Raw genomic sequence first — 9,265 nt, 5'->3', positions numbered from 1 at the left:
ACATAACAGATCCAAACGGTAAAATGAAGCCCAGGGGGGTATTCCAGAAAGCAGGTTATGCTAGCTCCCACGATAAGTTTGAGGCTAAGGAAGTGTCATGGTTTAGCTGACTTAGCCGACCCAAGTGCTGGAACCCGTAAGGAGACTCGACAGGCACTGAGGTGAGTAGGAAAAGGTTTAATTTTAACTGCAGGAATAATATTGAGTCCCAGGTTCTTCTGTGAAGGCCAGAGGTGTTGGTTGGAGGGTCTTGGCGGCGACAACCGTATGATCCGTGATGGTAGCCAGGAGGGCGATGGAGCGAGAGGTGGACAGCAACCAGTGGAGTAACTCGTGAGGGCGAGATCCTGGAGTGACACAAGACAAGGTAATTAGTCGAGGACAAAGGCATGAACAAGAATCTAGATGAAGCCAGGAGATGCACCGTGGGAGTACAACGAACTAGCGTTGATTACAGGTCCGAGGTCTCCTTAAGAGTCTGCCGGCTGACGAGGTTGAGGAGGCGCAGCTGGAGGTACCAGGTGTAGCTGATGAGGGGGAGGAATCTGCCAGAGGCACCGTAACAGGAAGTTGATAACCTCAGCTTTCAGTTCCAGAAATGGAGGTATGTTTCAGGGTATGTCAAGTTGCCATAGCAACTCATGCTCTGAACATAACCTGGTCTGGAGCAGGTTTAGTTGAAGGTTAGTTTGTTTACAGAGAGGTGCAGCAGCATGGCGTGTCCATTTAAAGATGATTTAGTGGATGAAGAAGCTCAGATAATACTTTTTCCACCATGAGAGGGTGATAAGACCACATATGGATGTTGGAAAAATAAACTTTTTTACTTCGATCTAACTTAATTATTTGCTTCAGTTAAGATAAATCAATTCTTTTTAGTTAATTCAGCTTAAAAATAACACGTAGTTATCAGATATTTATTTTACTTTCATTCAAACTAATTCAATTAAGTAGGTGTAACTTTGGTGCTGCTGTTAGATCGGCACCGCAAGGGATTGTGGGATACCATTCCCTTTGCCTGTCTGGACAGATTTGGGTTTAAGTGTGGCTTTTTGACCAAATGTGTTTAGCGGTTTTACTGTGTTTTGTCTGGTTATTTGTCCTGTTATGTTTAATTCTTTCTGCACCATGAGTGAGAAGGAGGGAAAGGATGATGAGTTTATATAGCACCCCTGCAGTAACGTAATGAGAAATTGAAAGAAAATGATTACATCATTTGAATCCACTTTATTTCTTTCATTTTATTGTTATAAAAATGAGAATATCTGCAAGCTGAAACTTAGGCATATGAGAGTTTAATAAGTATAAGTTATGATGGAAAAATATTTAATTGAATTGGAGTAATGTGCAATTATGCATTTGAAACTGTTTTAAATGTTATCCGAGTTATGTTAATTTTATGTTATTTTTCTAATGCAATTTTACCCTATATATGTACATTTTTACTCTGTTTTACTCATTTTATTTGAAGTCTCTAGGTGGCTGGCCATGGTCAGAACAGGACAGAGGATGAAAATTAGCCTAGGCTACAATCCTGCATATTTACAGTCTCATTACCTTTAGAGTATTCTACACTGTTTGTTGTATGCATTGTCCCTTAAATAAATAAATACAAACAAATACAAATACAAAAAATGTTACATTTAGTCAGATAAATATGTAAATTTGAGTTGTAAAAAAATATTGAGTTAAATAGACGTAAGAAATTAGGTTGAATAAATTTAACTCAATTACTTGTTACCAATTGAATAAATTTAAGTTGGATAAGTTATATATTTATGTGTCACAATGAAAATACAAATAAGATCAGAAACTTGTGCGTTTACTTTGTCCGTTCTTTTCTCCAAGCAGAAACTCTTTCTTCTGATGATGCAGCCGTGTTACCTTTTTGATGGTCGTATAATCTTCATACGCCGTCATTAAAATCTCAGACTCCGTCTCACTGAAGTATAGTGCTCTCTTTTTTTCTCCACGTGTATCCATGGTGACTCTGGAAATCGGAGATCTATTGAGAATGTCTTTATGTATTTGCTGTGCACGTGCATTATCCCAGGGTTACCAAGTCGAGCGTAATTACGCCAACTCATATCCGGTCTTTTGGAACCGACATACCCAGAGTAAGCAAGTTCAGGTGGATTTCAGCCAGAGTTCAGGCTTAAAGTCAGGGGAGTTTAAACATGCTTCCTGGAATACCCCCCAGGGGCCTCATTTATAAACGTTGCGTACGCACAAAAGAAGGCGTACGCCACTCTCTACGCAATAGTTGAGATTTATAAAAAGCAAACTTGACGGGAAAATGTGCGGTCCTCCACGCAAGCTCTGACCCAGGCGTACGCACAAAAACGGGTGAAATGAGAAACGGCGACACCGTCGGCAGATGGAAGAAACGCGTGAAAGTGAAAATGACAATACTGCCTCTCAGAAATAACATGAAGACTTCACAAAGCAAGTCTGACAATTAACAGCTACACCAACACCCGTTTGATCGATCAGCAGTGAAACAAACAAAACAATCAAACGAACATTACAACAGAAATTCAAATGAACACTTATTTGCAGAAAGAAAAGTGAAATATGTTCTGCAATATTGGCATGTTGTGCAATTCATCCTCATGAATAATATATTTAACAGAACGAAATAATGTACAAAACTGATATTCTCGTTAATGTGTCCGTCTGGCGGAGCAGATATAGGTGCGGGCGTGCGGACGGACGGACAGATGTACTAATTGTCCACTGGGGAAAGTTGTTTTCATAGTAAAACATTTCTTCATAAGCTACAGAATTATGTTATTCATGCATATGCCTTTATTTTGTTTTATTTTTGATAAAACAATGTATGGCGTATGTCTCAAACATTCAGAAAGCAACAAGAAATTACATTTGCTGATCAATTTCCCATTTCCACGTGGATTATTACCGACATCTGTAGCTTGTCAGATGTAATTAAATGGATGGAAATAAAATGCCCCATCACAATGCGTAATGACGCACAATGGCTGATCTTGGGCTCTTAGAAGATGTGGCAAATGGAAGAATTCGGAGTGAACGCATCTTTAGACAGCAAGAAGACTTGCTGGCAAACGAGGACGAGTGGCTTATGAGCCGGTTCTGACTTCCTCCAGCCGTCCTGTTGGACCTCTGCGGGCTTTTGGGCCCGGCGTTAAAGAAGAGCACTCGGAGGAACCACGCGTGTCACCCGGTGCATCTGGCGCTCCGGTGCCCCCCCCCCCCCCCCCGGTGGCAGACACACTCTGGCGATGCAGCGCTAGACGTTCTTTATGCCTCGACTTTGATGTCCGACCATTTCTTTTTTATTTCGGCCACGGTCCAAGGTTGGTTGTGAGGCTACAGCATTTGGCGTCCGCCACCGTTTGCCGCTCACGTGCCTTTTTGGCATTAGTAATGTCCACACTGTGCCCTCCAAACAACATTTTTCTCCTCTTTTCCACCTCGCCAACGATAACTTCTACTTCACATTGAGTGAAGTTACGTTTTTTTTTCATTTCCTCTCTGTGTTTGCCATGGTTTCGCAATCAATGAATATTCCTTTGTGGGCGTTTCACGGACTATTTATGGGCAACTATGGGCGTGTCATGAAGCCGCAAAAGCTGCGCTGCATTTAGAATTGGTTATGATTTATTAAGGGAAAGATGCGTAGGATGTGCGTGCGCACGGTTTTATAAATCCGAATATTTCTGTGCGTACGCACGTCCTATGTTTCATCCGTACGCCACTTCTGACGCAAATCCTACGCAAAGTTTTATAAATGAGGCCCCAGGAGAGCACCGTATGAACACAAAACGAACTGACACTGAAGTCTGGAGGAGAGTTCCTGAAATGTTGTGTGGTTGGTTAGCAAAGTGCAGGCAGCTGTGACTGCTCCAAGGATCCACTGGAGAATGGGTGGAGTCACAGCCAGCCTGTACAGACGCCCAAAAGACAAAATGAAAACGAGGAAAAACCAGTCAAACAAGCAGAGCATGACAGAGGTGCACCAAGATGACAAACATGGAGCTAAACATGATGATGCCATGAGCTGTGGGGAGACGGTTCATGCCTCACGGGAGTGCATTCGGATTAATGAACTGATTTTGTTTTAATAAAAATATAACAGCGCCAAGAGGACACTGGCAGGGATGGTACTAACAAGGGTGACTATTACACACTGGGGGGCTCACACACTAGAGGGGCAATTAACAGGAGCAGGAGGAACACTTGCAGACAGCAAAGCTGAAAACAAGCCACCAAAACAGTTCAAAGACAGACAGACGGACGACCAAATGTCTCACATGAGTCTCCAAAGTCGTACTCATTTTGTCCATCAAGGCAAAGCGACGTTTCTGCCTCACAAACTGGCCACGGGCCTCATTAGCTGTGGCAGAGCAAGCGGGGGAGTCAAGAGTTCCTTCAAACTAATTAACTGACAAGAACAAATATCAAGCATCATTAAAAAAAAAAGTTTAAATCCAAAGCTAGACTGCCTTTGGTTTGCCAACAGGACTTTCCGTGTTCAAACTTTTATTTAGTCATGTTTACATATGTGCATACGTCAAATGAATGAGATCTTCTGTCTAAATGCAGATATATTGGTGTCTGCACGGGTGTGCAGTGGTCTTTGAGGCAGCCCTCACAGTTTCCTCTGTAATCAAATGCGTGTTTGTATTTTTATTGAAACAACCAGTAATATGCTTCCCTTCTCATAGATTTTTCCACATTTTCTTACATACAGAAATATGAGAGCCGGTTTAAAACAGGCAAAGAGATCATGGCTTGAACCAGCGATGGTTAGATTCCTGTAACCATGAAAGCCTGAGTCGCTCAGTGGACTGGTTGGATTAAACAAAAAACTAGAACAAAATTCAAACCTAAAAGGAAAAGAAAAAGAAAGAAATGATCAGGATAATACAAACTTGGCTAGAACAAGAGAGACACTTCAGGAGCAACGAGAATCAATGCTGTTTAAGGTTTTGTTTTGTTTTATTAGAAACAAAAGTGGAAGGGAAGAGATTGAGATGTAGTTAAGAAACGGCTGGGAAGTTTCTAACAAGCATCTCCCAGCCAGTCACCCTGTGACTGCTCTTTTCTGTTGGTTTGAACAGCAGGAGTCTTTCTGCTGCTGCTGGAGTCCAGACAGACATGCAGCCCCTGCTTGTCTGCTCTCCTGTGCCTGCTCTCATTGCTCAGGAGGAGGCCGCAGGTCCACACAGCCTGAGTATCCTTGATTTGTGCCTGATGAGACAAAAGAATAAAAACCACAAAAGCAAAATGTTGTATCAGGGAATCTGCCATCTCCAGAAAGTGTGTGTTTCTGTCAGAGCCTCCTGCTGGGATTTAAACTCCTGCAAATCACCTCAGTCCAGCCCTGAACTTTGTAGGAGTTATTACACTCACAACAACACCCCTCTATCCCACACCCAACCACACACACACACACACACACACACACACACACACACACACACACACACACACACACACACAGGCCTTTCCCATGATGCCCTGCATGATGCCTTCGCTGCTCAGAACTCAACCCTGTCAGCAGGGGGCAGACAGGAAGTGCTATGAGGGGAAAGTCAATAAGGCTGTTTTTGGCCATCAAATCTATGTTTAACCCTTTTGTCAGGAAGTGTTGTTTTGTGTCATCTGAGTTCAAAGCTTCAGTGTCTGTGAACATATATATACAGCCTATGTTAAAAATGAAGGATTTTATTCCATCTGCGTTTCACCACATAAAATGATGAAGAACTTCATTTATTTAGCTTTTTTACCCGAGTAAAAGACGCTTTAGCTCAAAATCTCATTCTGAAAGGCGACCTGGAAATGAGGTCAAAAGAGGTCAGCAGCACACTTAAAACAAAACAAGTGTGACAATGAAGAAGTCAATAAAAAAACAAGCTAAAAAATTAATGTTGTGGCAGAAATATCACTCCATGCTTGCCGGGATAGTTCACTGATTCAAACTTTAAATTTCACTGACCAGTTCTGAACGTCTGGATCAACGTCAGGTTGAACACTTTACCTTTGGTCCGGTGGAGGCGTGCTGCAGGGCGGTTACTGAGGCGATGACAGCTAAGAAGCTACCCTGATAAGGTTTTATGACATATAGATCGTCGGGAGAACAGTATGAGAAACAATGTGGATCACGCTAAAAGTTGTTTTTCTACACTCACATTTTAATGAGTAGCTGTGTCTCATCGTTGGTCCATGTTTGTTTGCGGCTCGTTTACAGGCTGCGGTGCCCGTCTTGGTCCAGTTGCTCCACTTCCAGCACAAAATCTATTCAGACAGAGGAAACTCAGAGCAAACCGGAGCTCAGTCTGATTGGAAACAAACCAAGCCCCCCTGAAAAGATGGGGCCGAGGGCAGTTCCTGGTCCCAGACCAGGGTCCGCTTGAGTGTATTCAGAAAACCAAATGAGTGTAGTCTGAATACACCCTAAAGCTCCAGCTTCTTCTCACGTTTCCTATTTCTTGACATGTCTGCCCTGGTTCACCCCCTCAAGGTAATCTTCTACTGATACCTGTCACCTGTGACTGTGCTTATTTAAACCTACAACATGGCCTTGCTGGAACGTCTGTGTTCAACAACAATGTCTACCTGCTTCTGAGAACCTGCAAACCTGAAAATCTACTCATTCTATCCTGACCTGACCTGACCTGTTTCTGCTCTCCACGACTTATCCGTGCAGCCTGTCCCTTTGTGAGTACCTCACCCCATTCCCTGTGAATTGGATTCCTGTGTGCCAGACCCTCTTTCATCTTGGACCTGCCTTTTGGATCAAGGACAAAATTCTCCAGTTTCCTCCACGCACCCTTTGGAGAACCCCCTCCTTCCCCTGCTGTGCCTCTGGTTCACTCATCCTGAGGGGAGATCACCACTCCTTTCCTTCCAGCCACTAGTCTATCTTCATGACAGTAAGCAACAGAAAATTCTTACAAAGAACCCGTTGGCCACTGATCCCCTGTTTCCACTCCACAGAGTCCTGCACCTCCTGGTAGCTGCACAAGGTGGCTAAGCTGACTCACCTGATCCTGCTTTTCTTCTCCAGTTTCAAATAAAGAACTGTCATCTGCTGCTGGGTCTGCTCTCTTTTGGCTTCTCCCCATAACTTGACATTTCTCCGGTTTGGTGGTTATTCTAAATTATCCCCTGGGTGTGAATGGGAGTGTGGTTGTCTGTCTCTGTGTGGCCCTGCAATGAACTGCAGGGTGTCCCCTGCCTTTGCCCCTTAGTAGCTGTGATAGGCCACACCCCATGCCCCCCGTATGTTTAGTAAAGAAAATGGATGGTTAAAAAGATTTTCACTTGTTTCCTGTTTTCCTTTGTGTATTTACCTTTGTGTGTAATGCTTACTGCTGTTTTATTTAGTCTTTTTCTGGTAACCGATCTTGTTGAAAAATGTTCTACATTAAAGATACACTGCACTAGTGAGAGTAAACAGCCAGATGATAGCCTTCCCTTTAGATGCTAAATCACAGGAACACAGCTAGAACATTGATAACCAGACAGTCTGACAGCATACTTGTCAGAGGCTCGTCCTCCTGGAGGGTTAAAAGCAAAACATTCAGGAAGATGGTCCAGAAGATTTGCTAAAATCAGCAAAACGGGACATACCAAGTTAGATGTTGACCCGTTGGGGGGCTCCTGCTGATCTGCAATGATTCCTTTTCTCATTCTTGTCGGATAAAGGTCTCCGACTTCTTTGCAGTATTTTTTCATGTTTAGTTTTATGATGCTTGAAATGTTTTTCAGCTCACTTCAGCTGCTGCACTCTTCCAATACAAAGCCATGCTGTGTTAATGAATGCAGCGCGTGGTTTAGATTTGGGGGGGGGGGGGGGGGCACTCATGGTCAATGATCAATCCTTATATGGCGCTTTTCTACTTTCATTAGGACCCAAAGTGCTTTACAGTCCCATTCACTTCAACACACTTACATGTACACTATGATGAGGATTCTACTGCCCTGCATGGTGGAAAGCAGACCATCAGGAGAAATGAGGGGTTCGGTGTCTTGCTTAAGGACGCTTCAACATATAGCACAGTGGTTGAATGCAGAAAGTCCACCCCCTTAGAGAAAGTGTAAGGGGCCATTTGATTGTCTGAAAGCGAACATGCCTGCTTTGTTGATGAGTTTGACACATTCATTAGACAATGATGACATTAGTTGACCTGCTGCGTCAGGAGAGTCTCACAATTGACCGCAGGGATTTCTCTCCCAACTGTGGGGAGATTCACAAATGAAAGGGGGTTTGCAAATGCACATTTCTATTGCACGTTTGCATAAATATATATTTGTGTGTGTATTTGTGAAACAGGTTGTGTGGATTTCTGATTATTGAGACTGAATTAACTCCATATGCAAGGCAGGAACAGAACCTGTAACCTTCTGAACAGAGGTGGCCCCCTCTCCATGGACTGATGCTGTGTTTGATGATGTTAGCTTCATCTGCGGCTGCATGGCGGAGCAGTGGTTAGCACTCTTGCCATTTCTGGGACCCTTCTGTGTGGAGCTTCCTGTTCTCTTTGCTCATCTGCAGCTTTTTCCCAGTCACTCCATCTTCCTCCCACAGCCCAAAAACATGGTTTGCAGGGTGTCTTTAAATTGTCCCTAGATGTTAGTTAATGTGTGTGTGGCAGTGCAACAGATCACTGACGTGTTCAGGGTGACCCTGCCTTTGCTCAACAGCCGCTGGGTTGGCTCTGACAACCATGGAACTCTGAAATGGACTCAGCAGGTTCTGAAGACAGATGGGTGGAGAACGCCATCAGTTCTTACTGTTCACTGAATTAAAACAATAAAGCTTCTGCTTCAAATTCAACTTTTTTCTTCTGATTAATTTAGCAGTACTAGTTCAGAAGTGACAGCTCAGAAACGTTCTCCAGCCACATGTCCCATGGACCAACGCATATGGGTGCAGCAGGTTTCTGGGTTGTGGAGAGGAGCAGCCGCATCGCCATAGAGATGGCATGTGACGTCACCTTTGGAAAAAACTTTACACTTACCTGTTGCACAAGTGTTTATTACGACCTGTTCTCCCCAGCATGCCTGTAGTAAAAAAATGTACCATAACCTTTCTTGCTCTAGTCATTCACCGAGCGGTCTATGACCTTTGACATTTCCATCTTCGTGCTGTCAGAAGTCATAACCCTGTCTCCCCCTATGGTCACTAGCAGGAACCAACTCCAGAGTTCTAACTACACTTCCTGGATCAATCAACTTTTCCTTCCTAACTGAGTGTTATATCTGGACCTGATCTCCT

General features: G+C 43.5%; 1 long non-coding RNA gene across 1 annotated transcript; it reads right to left on the bottom strand.

The window, feature by feature from the left end:
* Nucleotides 1-4,930: 4,930 nt before the first annotated feature.
* Nucleotides 4,931-7,181, bottom strand: LOC110016021. The gene is made up of 3 exons (XR_002874334.1): nucleotides 6,174-7,181; nucleotides 6,023-6,085; nucleotides 4,931-5,232 (listed from the first exon to the last, which is right to left on the bottom strand). It is a non-coding gene; the product is annotated as an uncharacterized LOC110016021 (long non-coding RNA).
* Nucleotides 7,182-9,265: the final 2,084 nt, after the last annotated feature.

This window comes from Oryzias latipes, chromosome 12 (genome assembly GCF_002234675.1).
Source record: "Oryzias latipes chromosome 12, ASM223467v1".
NCBI lineage: Eukaryota > Metazoa > Chordata > Actinopteri > Beloniformes > Adrianichthyidae > Oryzias > Oryzias latipes.
The sequence above is the reverse complement of the archived record's forward strand: the minus strand, read 5'-3'. Positions and strand labels throughout refer to the sequence as shown.